This window comes from Moschus berezovskii, chromosome 3 (genome assembly GCF_049115385.1).
Source record: "Moschus berezovskii isolate FMDL1 chromosome 3, NW_MosBer_1.0, whole genome shotgun sequence".
In the NCBI taxonomy this organism is placed as follows: Eukaryota; Metazoa; Chordata; class Mammalia; order Artiodactyla; family Moschidae; genus Moschus; species Moschus berezovskii.
Window position 1 is genome coordinate 84,065,569 of NC_142462.1, and position 20,037 is coordinate 84,085,605.

Consider the following 20,037-nt stretch of genomic DNA (forward strand, 5'->3'; position numbering starts at 1 on the left):
CTTCTAAGTCTTTGTTAATTGATTCTTGCATTTTCCACATTTTGTTTTCAAGCTTTCTGATCATCTTTACTATCATTATTCTGAATTCTTTTTCAGGTAGTTTGCCTATTTTCTCTTCATTTATTTGGACTTCTGTATTTCTAGTTTGTTCCTTCATTTGTGTAGTATTTCTTTGCCTTTTTATTACTTTTTTAAAAAACTTATTGTGTTTGAGGTCTCCTCTTCCTGGGCTTCAAGGTTGAACTCTTTCTTCCTTTTGGTTTCTGCCCTCCTAAGTTTGGTCCAGTGGTTTGTGTAAATTTGTGTATAAGGTAAGATTTGTGCTGAGTTTTTGTCTGTGTGTTTGTTTTTCTTCTAAGGGCAAGGCTGAGTGAGGTGGTAATCGTGTCTGCTGATGATTGGGTTTTTATTTTTGTTTTGTTTGTTGTTTAGATGAGCCATCCTGCACAGGGTACTACTGGTGGTTGGGTGATGCTGGGTCTTGTATTCAAGTAGTTTCCTTTGTGTGAGTTCTCACTATTTGATACTCCATAGGGTTAGTTTTCTGGTAGTCTAGTGTCTTGGAGTCAGTGCTCCCGCTCCAAAGACTCAGGGCTTGATCTCTGGTCAGGAACGAAGATTCCACAAGTGGTTTGTTATGGCATTAAGTGGGATTAAAACAAATATCCAAAAACGAGAAACCAAAGATGAACCCCAGACAAATGGCAATTACAAAACCAGGTAAATAAAAGTTAAAATAATGGAATATACACATATACATATACACCCATGAGCAAAGTCAAAACAGTCCAACAAAAAGTACAGTGGATTGACCCAGTGAACAAAGGAAATAAAAAATTATATTTACCAGCTAAGAACAAAACTAAAGCACAAACTTGAAAACAAAACTAAAGCAAAGTGTCAAGTGGGGAATAAAGGAATGAAAACAAAACTAACAAATATGTTGAGAGGAAAGGAAAAAAAGAAAGAAAGAATAGATATGCAAAGTTAAATAGAGGTAGATGAAGAAGATTTATATACATTAAAGATTAACTATAAGGGGAAGAGAACAGTAGAAAAAGCAAACAAAGGAATAAATGTAGAAAAACTAATAGGTTTAAAATATTAAAAATTAGAGCTAAAGAGAAAAGGGAAAGAAAAAAGGAAAACTTCACAGAACTTCAAAAGCCCAACGTAGAGGCAGAGGTTTATAACAACAATAAAAAATGTGACAGAGGGGAAGAAAAAAGCGCAAAAGCTTAATTAGATTTCATTGTGCCAATAAAATCGACAACTACAAGGCGGGGGTGGGTGGTAAAGGGGGAAAAAAAAAGACAAAAAATTCCAAAAGAATCTACAAAACAAGTCAAAACATAAGAATAATAGATATTTTTCTCCAGTCACTGCTGTTAGAGTCCTTTTCCTTACTGGGAGTCACAGTTCATCTCACCTCCCTAGGATGCCCTGCAACACTGTGCTGATCTCTGGACCTGCTGTGGGGGCAGCTCAGATTCTAATCTGGTCCTACTCCTGTGTGTTCTTGCCTCCAATGTCCACAGCTATCAGAACTAGTGCCTTTTCTTTTGTGGGAGCTCTCAATGACCTTTTATATATTCCATAGACACAGAGTCTACCTAGTCGATCTTGTGGATTTAATCTGCAGCTTGGGCAGCTGGTGGGAAGGTTTTGGGTCTTCTTCTTTAGCCACACTGCCCCTGGGTTTCAATTGTGGTTTTATTTCCACCTCTGCATGTGGGTTATCCACTGGGGTTTGCTCCTGAGTCTGCCCTGGAGGACTTGGGTTTGCCCCTGTGAGGGCCAGGTGTGGAGGTGGTGCAGCTGTTTGGGTTTCAGGGTCTCTGGCTGCATCAGATACTCAGGGGAGTTGGAGGCTAGGGCAGCAGGAAATATAGTGCTCTAGAAAGGCAACCAGTATTGGCCAATATGCTCCAGTATTCTTGTCTGGAGACCCCTCCTCTCTGACAGAGAAGCCTGGCAGGTCACAGTCTACAGGGTTTCAAATAGTTGGACACTACTGAAGCCACCCTGCGCACATAGACACAAGACTCTTTTTGCCTGTGACAGCTCTGCCCCAGTGAGAGTTGAGTGTGAAGGTGGTGTGGCTGCTTGGCTTGCAGGGACCCTGGCAGTGCCAAGTGTGCAGGGACATGGGCTGCCTCCACTGCAGGAATTATGGCCCTATCAGAGTTTTTTTTTGAGTCTCGTGTAGCTGGCAATCAGAAGGCCTCTGGCCAGTCTTTCTCCATACCTCCACCCATTCAGGCACTTAAGAGGGCTCCGTTGCCTATGGTCCTTCTCTGTTGTTTGGTGCGTCAGGCACATAAAGGGGCCCCCCTGGCTGGGGTCCTACTCTGTAGGTCGGTGCATCAGTCACTTAAAGGAGCACCCTGGGTGGGGTCCGACTATGTAGTTCAGTGTGTCAGGCATTCGATGGGCCAGCCTCTCTATTGTTCAGCTGCTGATGCTGGCGTGTGGGGAGAGAGAGACTATGGTGATGGCTCCACCCACTATGAGTGTCTCAGCAGTATTGCCTTGCTTCCATGGCTGCCCGGCTTTCCTCCACGAGCATTTCCCATCAGTCTCCTCCCTTATATCCCCTTGATCCGTCTCTCCAGTCAACAGCAGCCCTCGCCTTGGGATTGTTCCACAATCCCTAAACTCCAGCTCCCAGCCACTGCACCTTCTGGGGGACCTGCATGCCTGTCCTGGGTATGTATGGCTGCAGCAAGGACTGTCTGATTCTCGTTCCATTTAGGTTGCCACAGATCAGTTGTTTCAGCCTTAAATGTTTCTCCTCTGACTCAGACAGTTGCCCCAGTGTGGGGATCAGACCCCTGCTTCAGTTCCCCCACCCATGGAGGGCACGTCCAGTCCTACTAACATTCCTGTTTTTCCCCCTAGTTCTTTCCTCCTACCAAGTTTTGCATGGTTCTATAAATTCTTTTCTGCTGGTCACGTACTCCTATCTGCTCTCAGCTGGTGTTCTGCATGCACTTCTGTGTCTGAAGGTGTATTCCTGATGTATCTGTGGAAAGAGATGTACCCCCACATACACCTACTCCTCCACCATCTTATTCTCTCCTTAATTCTTCTTTTTAATTAGTGGTTTTTCCTCACCTTCCCAGCCCATTTTCAGCGCTTATTGAAGACTTTCTCTATATGTAGCCCTAAAGATGAAGGCCCTGAAACCCTCTCTGTGATGGATCCAGAGATCCAAAGAGTGACCTCCAGTGGCCCCAGGGGCTCCCAGGTGCAGAGCTCATCCTGGGCAGTGCGAGGTCAGTGTGATTCAGAGGGTCAGTTTTGTCCATGCTTGTCCACTCAAGCATGGCTGCCTGAATGCAGCAGGTCTGCCTGGAGAGCAGCTTCCCAGGGCCAGAACAAGGTGAAATGACATGAAATGACAGTCACTTCCCCAGAGTCATGCGGTTATGCCATGATGAAAATATAATGCAAACTCAGACCTGCCATCTCTAAGTGTGTGAGAAAGCACAAGCCAGAAGTTCCTTCCAGAGAGCTAGAAGGTCTGGAAGTTAACAGAACCTAAAGGACACTTGTTCTGTACCAAGCAGGGTGTTGGCACAGCCACATTTTGTCCTCAAGCGCCTCTATGAAGTAGGGCTAACCCCACCTGTCATCCATTGTACAGATGAGAAACAAGGCTCAAGCATGAATTACCACCCATGGTGGAGTCTCAGACTGCAGTTGGCCAGCCTGGCCTGTCCAACCTGGCTCACTGTCCCTGTCACCACCTCCATGGTATTATGCTAACACCAGTGGCAACGATTGTCCAAGACTGACAGGGAGCTCTGTGGCAGTTACAGTAATGCCTGCCTCTGAGTAACACTAATAACAAAAAAAGAAATGATTTAATTGTTAGTACAGATGGATAGAGGGTAGCTTCTTTCTAACACTGGAGTCCCTTGCCAAAAACAAAAATGAATGTTTTAGAGTCCTTGTATCTAGAGATGGGGTATCTCTCCCCAAGTTGTACCTTGGCACATGGAATGCCTCCTTTCTCCAAGATTCCCTCTGTATGGGGTCCAGGCAAGCAGAGAGGGACTGAACTGTTGGAGGGGTGGGAAGACACAGAAGGGTCATCTGTTCAACTTTGTGAGCCCAGGAGTTGCATCCAGTGTATATGTGTGTGGGGCCTGGGGCCTGGTGCTGGATGCTTCTAGGGCCTCTCTGACTTGCACCACTTTCTATCACTTTCATGCCCAAAGCACGTGCGGCCCTCACCAGCCCCTGAGCCAGTGGTTGTATAGACCAGAGCACCAGGGCTGTGTCCATGTCCTTTAATCTCCGCAACTGTCCAACCCAGCTCTTCTCGAGTGTGTCCCTGAGTGCTGAGATGCTCCCCGCCAGGGGCCTCACCCCCGCTGGAGGCAGTCGCTGTCTTCTGTGACTCAGTTCCTGCTTCCAGAGATGAGCTCACTGGACACTTGGGCCTCTCATGGAACACAGGGGCTCCACCCAGGGCTAGGTGCCCTCCCCCAGACAGGCTTCATGCCTACCTGCAGGTGGGTCCTAGCTCAGGCTTCCGTAATGAAATGCCATGATCTGGGAGGCTTAAGCTGCAAACACTGATTTCCCACAGTTCTGGAGGTCTGAGATCATGGTGCTTGTGAGAGCTCCCCTCCTGGTTTACAGATGGCCACCTTCTTGTGTCCTCACGTGGTGGAGACAGGGGTCTTTGGTGTCTCTTCCTCTTAGAAGAACACTAATGGCATCACTTGGACCTCACCCTTATGAACTCATTTGACCTTGGTAACTTCCTGAGAGGGACTGTCTCCAGAAACAGCCACCCTGGGGGCTATATGAGTTGAGGGGGGTGGGGGTACACACCTTTAACACAGCGAGCCTTGGTAAGATGAACTACCTTTGGTCTATATTTCAATTTTCTGCTATGACGATCTAAGACCAGCTGACACTACAAGTCAAGCATGTTTTGCCTTGGAAGTGAAGAGGGGAAATGCTGTGAGGTTTCAGGCTCTGTTGTTGTTGTTCAGTCACTAAATTCTGTCTGATTCTTTGCGATCCCATGGACAGCAGCATGCCAGGACTCCCTGTCCCTTACCATCTGCCAGTTTGCTCAAGTTCATGTCCATTGAATCGGTGATGCCATCCAACCATCTCATCCTCTGTTGCCCCCTTCTCCTGCCCTCAATCTTTCCCACCATCAGGGTCTTTTCCAATGAGTTGGCTCTTCACATCAGGTGGCCAAAGTATTGGATCTTCAGCTTCAGCATCAGTCCAGTGAATATTCAGGGTTGATTTCTTTTAGGTTTTTCAGGCTCTAGAGATAGTTGAATAATACAGTCCATGTTGGGGTTGTGAATGGAGCCTCAGAGCTGTGCCTGTGCTCGAAAACAAGGGAGGGGGAAAACAGCAGAATGGGCTCTTCCTAGGTAATACACTCACCTCAGGCACCAAAACCGTTCATCAAGATAAGGAATATTCTAGTGCAATATAAAAAAATTAAAATTCATGCAAAAACTTCAAAATGGACAGAACATCAAAATTTTAAACCAGGACAGGATCAGTGCTACTCCACTGTGGCTTAGCACAGCATTGATTCTAATACCTTCATACTGAACTTTTGTCTGATTACATTTGCAGCTTCTGATAGTGGGTCCACAGGGCACAGTGCATATAACTCCAAAGAAGACAGGAAAGAATATGTACAACACCTCCTATGTGCTTCATCTCCAAAAAAGTTCATGACCTAATCTGAGTTTGGGTGTGTGACTCTCTGAGAGCCATGAAACACTTTGTAATGAGCTGAGGGTGTGGAGGTGAGGTCCAGGTAGGCAGGAAGGTTGTCTGCAGTAATCTAAGATTAGTGTTCACCATGTGGCTGTGGTCCACAGAATGCTTTCACGCATGCTGTCTCCTTTCAGTCCATCTTCTGTGGAGCAGTGACTACCGTCTTCTTCCAGTCACAGGGACGCGTGGTACCTGATACCTAGTTGGCACTCACTGCATGCACACTCTTTCTTTGTTTTGAAATGAATATTAGTATATGCCAGCAATACTTCCCAGAGGGAGGAAAGGAAGAACACCCAAAAGAGGATATTTTTTCGCTTGAAAGTGTCAACTCAGAGGATCCACAGGAGCTCTGCAAGGCTGATTTTGTCTGAAAGAAGTTATTTCCCAATGTTAGTGAGCATCCTCTTCTTCCTCTTTTTCTTCTGAATGAATGAATGCATTAATACATGAAGGCATGGATGAACAAGTAGCTCATCAATGGCAAGATAACCATAAATAGAACTTGGAAGGAATTCCTCATACAGATTTTAAAGGTTTTTACTTGGCTAAGGAAACATAATAAATATCTTGTATTTCATATATTTCACAAATGTATGAAAACATTCTATTGAGCATCTTGATAAAACACTGGGAGGGGCTGGCATAAGGTCAGGAGACCTGATGGGCAGCTATATGATGTTCACACTTCAGGGTTTGGATGATGTGAAACACGAATGGTATTTCTCTTGGTCTGTCTGGCTAGAGCCTGTCCCATTGTTTTCCCCAGGCTAATCTGTGCCATACACTCTGCAGGGAGCCAGTGTTGACCAACAGAGATAGCTCTTCTGGGTTTAGTTGTCAGAGGCCATTGTTGACCCTGCACTAATTAATGAGGAAACAAAACACACAGAAAACCTCGGTCCTTTGCGCATGTAGATTTTAAAACATCCAGCTTTCATTTTCTTTCTCTTTGACTTATAATCTTGGTGAGAATAGATGAGAGTATACACCCAAAAGTGCTTTTCTGACGAACTTACTTGTGGAAAGATGAGCAGCCTTGTAGAATCCCCTGATGAGATGGATGAGCATGGTAGGAATGGATGTGAAGGCAAGAGGCTGTGGGCGGACTGCATCTGCTATTTCTCCTGCAAGGCAGGTTCTGTTTGATTGTCTCCTTTATCTGAGCCACAGACTCCATGGATACAATTTAATTAGGAGTGCTTCTGGTTTTTATGAGGATTAAGTTAAAAAAATTGTGTATGAAAAGAGTTGTTAACCTGTAGCCTCTTTTGTGCGTACAAAGGGAGGGGAGGGAGTCAACTGAGAATTTTCCACATCCTCCTCTGTGGTAACTGCTTTTTATAGCTCAATGAATTAAGAGGATGAAAGGACAAAGACAGAATGGGACAAAATATTTACAAATCACATATCCAATAAAGGGAATGTGCCAAAAACATAGAAGTTGCTATAACTCTTTATTTATATGCATATCTTCCTGTAGTATGGACTGTGGATCATATCTTAATTATGTTTGTTTCACCATTGCCTGAATATAGTAGGAGCTGTTGGTGGCTCACAGACTTGGAGCCCCACAGATTCACACTGGAGCTAGGTGCACAGTGAAAAGGGAAGATGAATTTGGTGCTCCAGTAAAAAGTGCATTCTAGTTGTGGATTCCCAGATATCAGGAGAGATAGTCTGCAGCTCAGAGCAGTCATTGTCACATGGCCAAGTGGCACTGAGAGTGTTCCTTGGCAAATGTGGGAACCAGAGTAGTCTGCTTCTCAGGCTCAGCCCCAGCCCCTGCCTAGCCCTAATGAACAATCACTGGGGAAGGGCCCCCTCATGAAAAGATGAATTCCTTCATGTAGGATTGCTGTCGCATTCAACACCAATCACTGTTGGATCTGTGCAAACGTACTACAGGGAAAAGCAGTAATTAAAAATGACACAAAGAGAAGGAGATGAAGATTAGACCTTTGAAACTCGTTGCCATGTGGTCAAGTTATAATTAAGATGTTCACACACATGAATTTGTGGGGGAAAAAAATGAGTTCTTTGAAATAAGACTGCAAAGCCTAGATGAAAGAGCTAAAAAATGAAATAAAAGACAAAGAATAAATTAACAGAGTTGAGAAAAGAAATGGAAAAAGGGAATAAAAGAAAGACTAAAAAATGCTAGAAAAATAGGACAGAGAGATTCACTGTAAATAGAGCGAAGAATATGAATGACAAACTTGAGACTGATCAGCAAAATTAGATTTTTTGAAAGTGTTCAAATTGATTTTAGGGAAAATAATACACATGGAAATCAGACAAAGAAGAATATGCATAATACTAAGGAAAAGAAAGAATAGTATTTCCCTCTACCCCCAAGAAAAAGTCCAGAATATTTAAAGATACAATTTAAGAAAACTTTCCTGAAATAAAGCTGTAGATCTATATATTTTAAAAGGTATTTTATCCAAGGGAAGAAATTGATTCAAATCTATAAAAAACAGAAAAAATCTGGATTGTGCTGGACATGGTAGCTCTCAATGATCTCCCAGGAGCTGTTGTTCCACCATATGGACAAGGACAGCCTCAGCACAGAGTTGCAGGGCTTGATGATCTGTGAGATATCACACACCCAGTTTTGCTTCTGCTCCTCACTCTCCTAGGTCTTGAGATCCTCTATCAGTTTGTCATCCACGATGTTAGCACTGAAGTCAAAGAGACCCTCCACCATCTTGAAGAAGTTGAGGTAACCCTCATGGTCAGCCACTGCCTCACAGTAGTATTGCCAGGTGGGCATTGGGCTGCCTGCAGGCCCTCCAGCAGTACTGATAAGTTGGCTGCTGATGAGCCCCGGGCAGTGGGCCAGGGGCAAGACAGCAGCAGTGCTTTACCCAGACAGCATGATAACTATACTCTGGACTGAATCCTGAATTTGTCTTGTTGGTCAAATGATTAAAATCTGCAGGAACTAAGACCCCCAGCAGGTGGAGGATGGAATGAGGTTGACTCTTCTGACTTTAATCAATTAAAGCTTGGACTCTGTTGATATATGCCCCAATTCTATGCTGAATTAACCTCTGCTTAAGCCCCTTCGTGAACATGCATATATCCTGAGCATGAAAATTCCCCACTTTTGCTGTTGGGGATACACTGCTTTGGGAAAGATCCCTAGGGTTCTCCTTACTTATTGTAAGAAATAATAAATCCTTGCTTTCTGGCAAAGAGGGCAGGGGAGGGAAACAGAACAAATCCTAATAAATTACTGGACTTAAAAAAAGTTCTGTTGACATCTATATTCCTCCCCTCTTCCCAAAACTCAAGTTACTTCAAAGTGATTAAAAATTAATTCAAATTATTTAGGAGTTTTTAAATTGATTATTAGTTAAATCATTAAAAACTGTTTAAATGTACAATCCATAGAAAATTGGGTCAATCATAGGAAAAACATAAGTTTCATAGAATGAAAAACCTAATGTCTAATTGTATAAAAGAAATTAGAAGAAAAAATATAAGGTAAGTACCACTTGCTGCTGCTAAGTCACTTCAGTCGTGTCCGACTCTGTGCGACCCCATAGACAGCAGCCCACCAGGCTCCCCCGTCCCTGGGATTCTCCAGGCAAGAACACTGGAGTAGGTTGCCGTTTCCTTCTCCAATACATGAAAGTGAAAAGTGAAAGTGAAGTTGCTCAGTCATGTCCAACTTGTAGAGACCCCATGGACTGCAAACTACCAGGCTTCTCCGTCCATGGGATTTTCTAGGCAAGAGTACTGGAGTGGCTTGCCATTGCCTTCTCCGAAGTGCCACTTAATACTTTGGAAAATAATGAAAAACTTTTAATTTAGAAGGATGATTATTATGCATTTATCTTCATACTATGAGGTTGATATTATTATTTCTGGACTTAGGACAATGTGTATACTGCAAAATGGGGTTTAGAGGAAAATCTATGGCTATATTACGGAACAGCAACTAATGAAAGTAAACTAAGTATGTACTCAACTAAAAGAGGCAGGAAAAAATATACACATGTACATGCACACACTCAAACTGAGTAAAGCAGTGGGAAGGGCTGTGTGAAACTGAAAGCATATTTTCATGTGTGGTGTTAAAGGATGTTCTAACTTTATTTTTCACATGTAGCTGTCTAGTTTTCCCAGCACCATTTATTGAAGAGACTGTTTTCCCTCCATTGTATGATTTTGCCTCCTGTGTCGTAGATTAATTGACCATAGGTTTATGGATTCATCTCTTGCTGTTCTATCCTATTCCATTGATTTATATTTCTGTCTTTATACAATTACCATACTGTTTGGATGAATGTAACTTTGTAGTATAATTTGAAGTCAGGGAGCCTGATTTCTCCAGCTCCGTTTTTCTTTCTCAAGATTGATTTAGCTATTGCATCTTTTGTGTCTCATACAAATTTTAAGATTTTTTTGCTGTAGTTCTGTGGAAAATGCCATTGGTAATTTGATAGGGATTGCATTCAATCTGTAGATTGCCTTTTGACAATATTAATTCTGCCTATCCAAAAACACGGTATATCATTCCCATTTGTGTGTGTCGTCTTCAATTTCTTTCATCATCATCTTATAGTTTTCAGAGTGTGGGTCTTTTGCCTCCTTAGGTAGATTTATTTCTAGGTCCTTTATTATTTTTGTCGTAATAGTAAATGGGATTATTTCTTTAATTTCTCTTTCTGTTCTTTCATTGTTAATGTAGAGAAATGCACAGATTTTGTGTATTAATGCTGTATCCTGCCACATTGCCAAATTCATTGATGAACTCTAAAAGTTTTCTGGTAGCATCTTTAGGATTTTCTATGTATAGTATCATGTCATCTGCAAACAATAACAGTTTTACTTCTTCTTTTCCAACTTGGATTCCTTTTATTTCTTTATTCTTCTCTGATTGATGTGACTAGGACTTCCACAGCTATGTTGACTAAAAGTGGTGAGTGGACATCCTTGGATTGTTCTTGATGTTAGAGAAAATGATTTCAGCTTTTCACTGTTTAGTATGATGTTACCTATCTGTTGAGTATAATGGTACCTACCAGCTCAGTATAATGTTACCTACCAGTTCAGTTCAGTCACTCAGTTGTGTCTGACTCTTTCCGACCCCATGGACTGCAGCACACCAGGCTTCCCTATCACTAACTCCCAGAGCTTGCTCAAACTCATGTCCATTGAGTTGGTGATGCCATCCAACCATCTCATCTTCTGTCATCCCCTTCTCCTTCTGCCTTCAATCTTTCCCAGCATCAGGGTCACTTCCAGTGAGTCAGTTCTTCACATCAGGTGGTTAAAGTATTTGGAGCTTCAGCTTCAGCATCAGTCCTTCCAATGAATATTCAGGGTTGATTTCCTTTAGTATTGACTAGTTTGACCTCCTTGCAGTCCAAGGGACTCTCAAGAGTCTTCTCCAGCACCACAGTTCAAAAGCATCAATTCTTTGGTGCTCAGCTTTCTTTATGGTCCAGCCCTCACATCCATACATGACTACTGGAAAAACCGTAGCTTTGACTAAATGGACCATTGTCTGCAAAGTAATGTCTCTGCTTTTTAATATGTTGTCTATGTTTGTCATAGCTTTTCTTTCAAGGAGCTAGTGTCTTTTAATTTCATGGCTATAGTCACCGTCTGCAGTGATTTTGGAGCCCAAGAAAATAAAGTTTGTCACTATTTCCATTGTTTCTCATCTATTTGCCATGAAGTGATGGGACCAGATGCCATGATCTTAGTTTTTTGAATGTTGAATTTTAAGCCAGCTTTTTCACTCTCCTCTTTCACCTTCATCAAGAGGCTGTTTAGTTCCTCTTCTCTTTCTGCCATAAGTGTGGTGTCATCTGCACATCTGAGGTTATTGATATTTCTCCCGGCAGTCTTGATTTCAGCTTGTGATTCATCCAGCTGGAATTTTGCATGAAGTACTCTGCATATAAGTTAAATAAGCAGAGTGACAATATACAGCCTTGTTGTACTCCTTTCCCAATTTGGAACCAGTCCATTGTTCCATGTCCAGTTCTAACTGTTGCTTCTTGACCTACATACAGATTTCCCAGAAGATAGGTAAGGTGGTCTGGTATTCCCATCTCTTGAAGAATTTTCCAGAGTTTATTGTGAACCACAGTCAAAGGCTGTAGCATATTCAGTGAAGCAGAGGTAGGTGATTGGAATTCTCTTGCTTTTCTTATGATCCAACAGATGTTGGCAATTTGATCTCTGGTTCCTCTGACTTTTCTAAATGCAGCTTGAACATCTGGAAGTTCTCAGTGGAACATCTGGAAGTTCTCAGTGGAACATCTGGAGGTTAGCTATAGATTTGTCATATATGGCCTTTATTATATTGAGATATGTTCCTCCCGTGCCTACTTTCTGGAGGGTTTTTATCATAAATGGGTGCTGAATTTTGTCAAAAGCTTTTCTGCATCTATTGAGATGATCAGTTCAGTTCAGTTCAGTCCAGTCGCTCAGTCGTGTCCGACTCTCCGTGACCCCATGAATCACAGCACGCCAGGCCTCCCTGTCCATCACCAACTCCCGCAGTTCACTCAAACTCATGTCCACAGAGTCAGCGATGCCATCCAGCCATCTCATTCTCTGTCATCCCCTTCTCCTCCCACCCCCAACCTTTCCCAGCATCAGAGTCTTTTCCAGTGAGTCAGTTTGTCACATGAGGTGGCCAAAGTATTGCAGTTTCAGCTTTAGCATCAGTCCTTCCAATGAACACCCAGGATCGATCTCCCTTAGAATGGACTGGTTGGATCTCCTTGCGGTACAAGGGACTCTCAAGAGTCTTCTCCAACACCACAGTTCAAAAGCATCAATTCTTCGGCAATCAGCTTTCTTCACAGTCCAACTCTCACATCCATACATAACCACGGGAAATACCATAGCCTTGACTAGACGGACGTTTGTTGGCAAAGTAATGTCTCTGCTTTTTAATATATTATCAAGGTTGGTCATAACTTTCTTTCCAAGGAGCAAGCGTCTTTTAATTTCATGGCTGCAATCAGCATCCGCAGTGATTTTGGAGCCCAAAAAAATAAAGTCTGACACTGTTTCCACTATTTTTCCATCTATTTCCCATGAAGTGATGGGACCAGATGCCATGATCTTTGTTTTCTGAATGTTGAGCTTCAAGCCAGCCTTTTCACTCTCCTCTTTCACTTTCATTAAGAGGCTTTTGAGTTCCTCTTCACTTTCTGCCATAAGGGTGGTGTCATCTGCATATCTGAGGTTATTGATATTTCTCCCAGCAATCTTGATTCCAGCTTGTGCTTCTTCCAGCCCAGCGTTCATGGCTTTTATTCTTCAATTTGTTGATGTGGTGTATCACACTGATTGGTTTGTAGATATTGCAAAATCCTTGCATCCTGGGATAAAGCCACTGGATCATAGTACATGGTCCTTTTAATGTGTTGTTGGAGTCAGATTGCTAGTTTATTGTTGAGAATTTTTGCATTCATCAGTGATATTGGCCTATAATTTTTTTTCTTTTTTTTGTGATATGTCTGGTTTTACTTTCTGGGTGATGGTGGCTTTATAGAATGAGTTTGGGAGTATTCCTTCCTCTGCGATATATTATAATAGTTTCAGAAGAATAGATATTAATTCTTATCTAAATGTTTGATAAAATTTGCTGGTAAAGCCATCTGGTCTTGGACTTTCATTTGTTGGGAGTTTTTTAATCATGCTTTCAGTTTCAGTATTTGTGACTGGTCTGTTCATATTTTCTATTTCTTCCTGGTTCAGTCTTGAGAGATTGTGCCTTTGAAGAATTTGGCCATTTCATTCAGTATGTCCACTTTATTGGCATACAGTTGCCATCTCCCAGAATAATGAAAATGAAAACAAAAATAAACAAATAGAACCTAATTAAATTCAAAAGCTTTTGAATTGCAAAGGAAACCATCAACAAAATGAACAGACAACCTCTGAAATAAGAGAAAATATTTGCAAATAATGTGAGGGACAAGGATTAATTTCTAATTACAAACAGCTCATACAACTCAAAAAAAAAAAAAATGAAGCAACCCAGTAAAAAAATGGGCAGAAGGCCTAAATAGATATTCTGCCAAAGAAGACATACTTGTCCTCAAGGCCAAAAGACATATGAAAAGATGTTAAATATTGTAATTATTAGAGAATCAAATCAAATCAAAACTACAGTGAAGTGTCACTTCATACTGGTCAGTATGGCCATCATCAAAAAACCTACAAATTGTAAATGCTGGAGAGGGTGTGGAGCAAAGGGAACCCTCCTACACTGTTGATGGGAATGCATCAATAAATTGGTGCAGCTGCTAAGGAGAACAGTTTGGAGATTCCTTAAAAAACTAAAAATAAAGCCACCATGCCTGTGTGAATACTCAGTCACTCAGTCATGTCCTACTCTTTGTAGCCTCATGGACTGTAGCCTGTCAGCTTTCTCTCTCCATGGGAGTTCCCAGGCATTACTTTAATGGGTTGCCATTTCCTACTCCAGTAGATCTTTCCGACCCAGGGATTGAACCTGCATCTCCTGTGTTGGCAGTCGGATTCTTTACCACTGAGCCATGGAAACCAGAGCCAACATATGACCCTGCAATCCCACTCCTAGGCATATACCTGGAGGAAAACTTGTTTCAAAAGTATACATGCACCCCAGTGTTCACTGCAGCACTGTTTACAATAGCCAAGACATGGAAGCAACCTAAATGTGCATCCACAGATGAATAAAGAAGGTATGATACATATATACAATGGAATATAACTTAGCTGTTAAAAAGAATGAAATAATGCCATTTACAACAACATGTGTGGACCTGAAGATTATCATACTAAGTGAAGTTAAGTCAGAGAAAGACAAATATCATAAAATATCACTTATAGCAGAATCTTTAAAAAATTATACAGATGAACTTACTTACAAAAATAGAAATAGACTCACAGACTTAGAGAATGAACTTATGGTTACAGGGTAAGGGTAGGGGAGAGGGATAGATTGGGAGTTTGGGATTGACATGTACATGCTATGTTTAAAACAGATGACCAGTAAAGGCCTACTGCACAGCACAGGGACCTCTGCTCAATATTCTGTAGTAACTTATATAAGAAAAGAATTAGACACACACACATATATATGTTTGCTTTTCACCTGAAACTAACACAACATTGTTAATCAACTATATGCCAATGTAAAATAAAATCTTTTTAACATAATTTTATAAACAGCACAAATGAATTAATCCAAGAGATGATTCTTTTAACAATTAAATAGACAGTTGTTATTGTTCTATTATTGCTCTATTAAATTAAATTAAATAGACAGTTGTTATTGTTCTATTATTGCTCTATTATTGCTCAATCTTGTCCGACTCTTTTCGACCCCATGAACTGGAGCATGCCAGACTTCCCTGTCCTTCACTATTTGCTGGAGTTTGCTCAAACTCATGTCTATTGAGTCAGTGATACCATCCAACTATCTTGTCCTCTGTCATCCCCTTCTCCTACTGCCTTCAAACTTTCCCAGCATCAGGGTCTTTTCTAATGAGTTGGCTGTTCACATCAGATGGCCAAAGTATTGGAGCTTCAACTTCAGCATCAGTCCTTCCAATGAATATTCAGGGTTGATTTCCTTTAGGGTGGACTAGTTTGATCTCCGTGCAGTCCAAGGAACTCTCAAGAGTCTTCTCCAGCACCACAGTTCAAAAGCATCAATTCTTCGGTGCTCTTCAGTTCAGTTCAGTCACTCAGTCGTGTCTGACTCTTTGCGACTCCATGAATCACAGCACGCCAGGCCTCCCTGTCCATCACCAACTCCCATAGTTTAACCTATATTAGCTTGCTCCTTGGAAGAAAAGCTATGACAAACCTAAACAGCATATTAAAAAGCAGAGACATTACTTTGCCAACCAAGGTCCATCTAGTCAAGGCTATGGTTTTTCCAGTAGTCATGTATGGATGTGAGAGTTGGACTATAAAGAAAACTGAGCACAGAAGGATTGATGCTTTTGAACTATGGTGTTGGAGAAGACTCTTGAGAGTCCCTTGGACTGCAAGGAGATCCAACCTGTCCATCCTGAAGGAGATCAGTCCTTGATATTCATTGGAAGGACTGTTGCTGAAGCTAAAACTCCAATACTTTGGCCATCTGATGCAAAGAACCGACTCATTGGAAAAGACCCTGATTCTGGGTAAAATTGAAGGTGGGAAGAGAAGGGAATGACAGAGGATGAGATGGTTGGATGGCACCAACTATGTGATGGACATGAGTTTGAGTAGGCTCCAGGAGTTGATGACGGACAGGGAAGCCTGGCATGCTGCAGTCTATGGGATCACAGAGTCAGACACAGCTGAGTGACTAAACTGAACTGAATATATAGGTTAGCTCTCTCTATATACATGAGAAGGTAATGGCAACTCACCTCAGTATTCTTGCCTGGAAAATACCATGGACCAAGAAGCCTGGCAGGCTACAGTCCATGAGGTCTCAAAGAGTTGGACACAACTAAGTGACTGAGCACACACACATGGAAAAGCAAATATAGTAATATACAAGATAAAAATGAGAAAGAGAAAAACCTTTAAGGAAAGTAAATGAATCATAAAACATTTGGAAAGAGAACAGTGTCAAAACTCCTATGTACCAAACTGCTTTTAGTTAGAGATAGAAATTTTAAACAGTATTCAAAGTTCTGTCCCTCCAAATGCACCTCTGCCCAGATGGTTTCACAGGTGAAATATCTGAAAGTATTTAGAAACATAGAATTTCAAAATACTCTAAAACTGTTCCAGAGCAGAGACAGAAAAATCTTCCACGTGTGTTTTTATGAGGTAAAGCAATATATTATTAAAAAAAAAAAAGGACAAAACTATCCCAAATTTAAAAAGAGAAAACAACCTCATGACAATCTTACTCATTTTGATAATAAAAATTCTAAATAAGATATAGGCAAATGGAATCCAGCATCAGAAAAAAGTAATATGTCATGATCATATGAGTTTTAAACCAGCAACAGAAATGTTATAATATCAGAACATATATTAAGCACCTTCACAAAAAATGGACGAAGCTGTCATTTGATTTTCTTCATGACTATATTTGATAAAATTTAATATTCATTCATAACTTTTAAAACATACTCAATATAAAAGGAACTGATAAAAATTTTAAAAATAAGTTAAAAGTCAGTGCTATGTCTTAAGGTTTTGTTGTTGTTCAGTCATTCCGTCGTATCTGACTCTTTACACGCAATGGACTGCAGCATGTCAGCCTTCCCTGTTCTTCACCATCTCCCAGAGTTTGCTCAAACTCATGTCCATTGCCACCAGGTTAAGGACCAGGAGAGACTGTCAGTTCAAAAGTCCCATAATAGTACTTTTAAAGGGCTCATTCCTTAAAAGGGCTTGCCAAAGGTGGTGCAGTGATAAAGAATCTGCCTGACAATGCAGGAGACACAGGAGACGTGGGTTTGGTCCCTGGGTCAGGAAGATCCCTTGGAGTAGGAAATGGCAACCTGCTCCACTTTTCTTGCCTGCAAAATTCCACGGACAGAGTAGCTTGGTGGGCTACAGTCTGCGGGGTCGCAAAGAGCCTGGACATGACTAAGAACATAAGCATGCATTCCTTAAAAGGGATTCATTATATCATTACTGTAAACATACTTAACTTGTTTATAGACTTAATAACCCTTTCAACTGGCAGAAACTTCAATTTAAATGTATAATATGGTTGTAGTTTTTTATGTACACAGTACAGACTGTTGTGAGTCCTACTATAATCATAACCTATAGTCTTTTAGACTAATTTTCTAAAGCTTAGAAAGTAGTTTCACTCAAATGATGATGGAGGTTTGCTAGTGGTTGTGTCTTTGCCCTTTCAGCATACTGTTCTTGATGCAGGATGCTTTCAGCAGCAATGCAATTACTAATCTACATTTTGTACTATTAAAAAAATGCAGTTTTTTCTGGACCTATCGCTACATGACACATTATCAAAGCATTTTCACAAAAGGCGGTATTGCCAGGGCCAGGCATCTCTCACCTGGCTCCCAGGTGTATCTATGCCTTGGGAACTCAAGTTTCTGCAACATGAGTTTAACTGGCCTTGAGTCGGGTAGAACTGGGAATGTACTTGGCATTGGAACAAGCCAAACAGGCTGGACTTCACAGAACAGACCCTCTTTTGTATGGTGGGATCTGAGGAAACAATCTGTTTGAATTTCCTAACTTGAGGGCAGTAATTTTTTCATCTTAACCATTAATAATTAAGATTTGTATCTTTATAGACTAGAAGGATTGGATGCCTGGAGCTATCGATAACCGCCTACAGATCACATTGTTCTTTGTATTGTCTGAGTGACTCATTGCAGTGAAATGCTGTGGGGCTGTCAGCCTCCACCAGGATCCACTGGCCTCCTCCTCACTAGCCTGGCTCCCTGAATGGGCCCCCGGCTCTCTCTGTTTAGCTGTGACAGTCTAGCTCAGGAAAGAAGTTCCACACCAGTCTGCACTTCTTACTGAGCAGAAGAACTTTGTCCCCTGGGCAACTCCTTCCCAAATCCTTGATGCTCAGGTCTCAAAATCACTCTCCAGGCTCTCTGGGACTTAACTGCGTTGTAGGAACTGGCTAGGCCCTTGAGAATGGCAGTATGTTAGAGATGCCAGAGGTTTCCCCCCACCTCTTTCCCTCTTGATTTGCTTTTATGACTCAGTCATATGATTGAGTAAGGCAGGAAGATCCAGAAGGTCAAGAACATTCTGACCTCAAGTTCCACAGTCTGCCTGAGTGATTTTTGGTCCTTTTTTTTGTTTAACTGTAATTTCTTAGCACCCTCCTGCCTAGGTGGGCGGGGAGGGAAGTTGGGAACTTTTGTCTAGCTTTGGAAGATCTATGTTCACTTTCCACATCTGGGGTCCTTGTGACAGCCAGTGTGGGTTTACAGAGAGGGCTGACTCATTCAAGGTCCATAATTCTTGACTTCAGAAAGGCTTGTATTGTGAGCCCTGTGGGCCGGTGATATTCATGATAAAGGAAGTCATCAGGAAGGTGGGTTTCCTCTCCATCTCTTCTCTTAGCTTCTCCAGCTTGAGGGATATCTTGAAGACGATTTTAGAAGACTTGGCTTTTTTATACATAATTTTATTTATTTATTTATGACTGTGCTGGGTTTTTATTGCTGCGAGGGCTTTTCTCTAGTTGCAGCAAGCGAGGGCTACTCTGTAGCTGTGGTGTGTGGGCTTCTCACTGAGGTGTCTTCTCTTTTTGCCGAGCACAGGCTTTAGGTGCAGGTGGGCTCAGTAGTTGCGGCTCCTGGGCTTTAGAATACAGGCTCAGTAGTTGTAGCACATGGGCTTAGTTGCTTCTCAGCATGTGGGATCTTCCCGGACCAGGGATCAAACTGTGTCCCCTGCATTGGCAGGTGGATTCTTTACCATTGAGCCACCAGGGAAGCCCAGACTTGGCTTTCTAATGCAATCAGACAGCCTAGGTCACAGAAACTGACTTTCAGGGAAATTTGGCACACTTGCCTTCATATCCGGGAGTTTCTGTAATTATAGGTGGGTTCTATCTACCCAATTTACTGAATCTGCAGTGCCTCACAGTATTTTCTAATTGATGATGCATGATATCTGAATACACTAAACTTAAATCTTTGAGGAGAAAACAGGCTCATTAGGGTTTGTTCAAGGAGATACCAATTTAGCCTAAACATGCAGAAATGATGGATTCCCTAAGAGGTCAGCAGGTCTGCTGGTCAAACACCTGCTAAGTGAGATTCAGTTTTCAACACGGGCTAGGTAGACCGTGACAAGTGATTGACCTCTCCACATCTTAATACCCTCCTCTGTGAAAGGAGGGTACTAGTACAGACTCTCCCAAGGGCCTCTGAGAGAAGTAAATGTCAGCACCTGCATACAGTAAGTGTTCTATATGGGTTTAATACATGATTATTCAAACTGAGTTTCAAGATTCTTTCATTACAAGTATTTTTCTGCCAGGCACAATCCGAGGGGCAGAGACCCGATGGTTTGAAAGTATGTCCACCAAGAAAACACAGTTTTCCTGGAAGTTGGGAAATATTGATTTCAGGATCATGGGCAAAGTTGTGGGCATCTTTTTTGCCCAGTTGGATCTACAGAACAGCATGTATCTTCATAGGAAACCGAGTGAGGTCATTAATGATGAAAACATTGAATTAAAGTGAGGGTACCTAGGAAAAATGTACACCATAATTCCCAAGATTTTCTCAATATGTAAGAAAGAGATTATTCCTGGATTTTACTGAAAATGATCAGGTG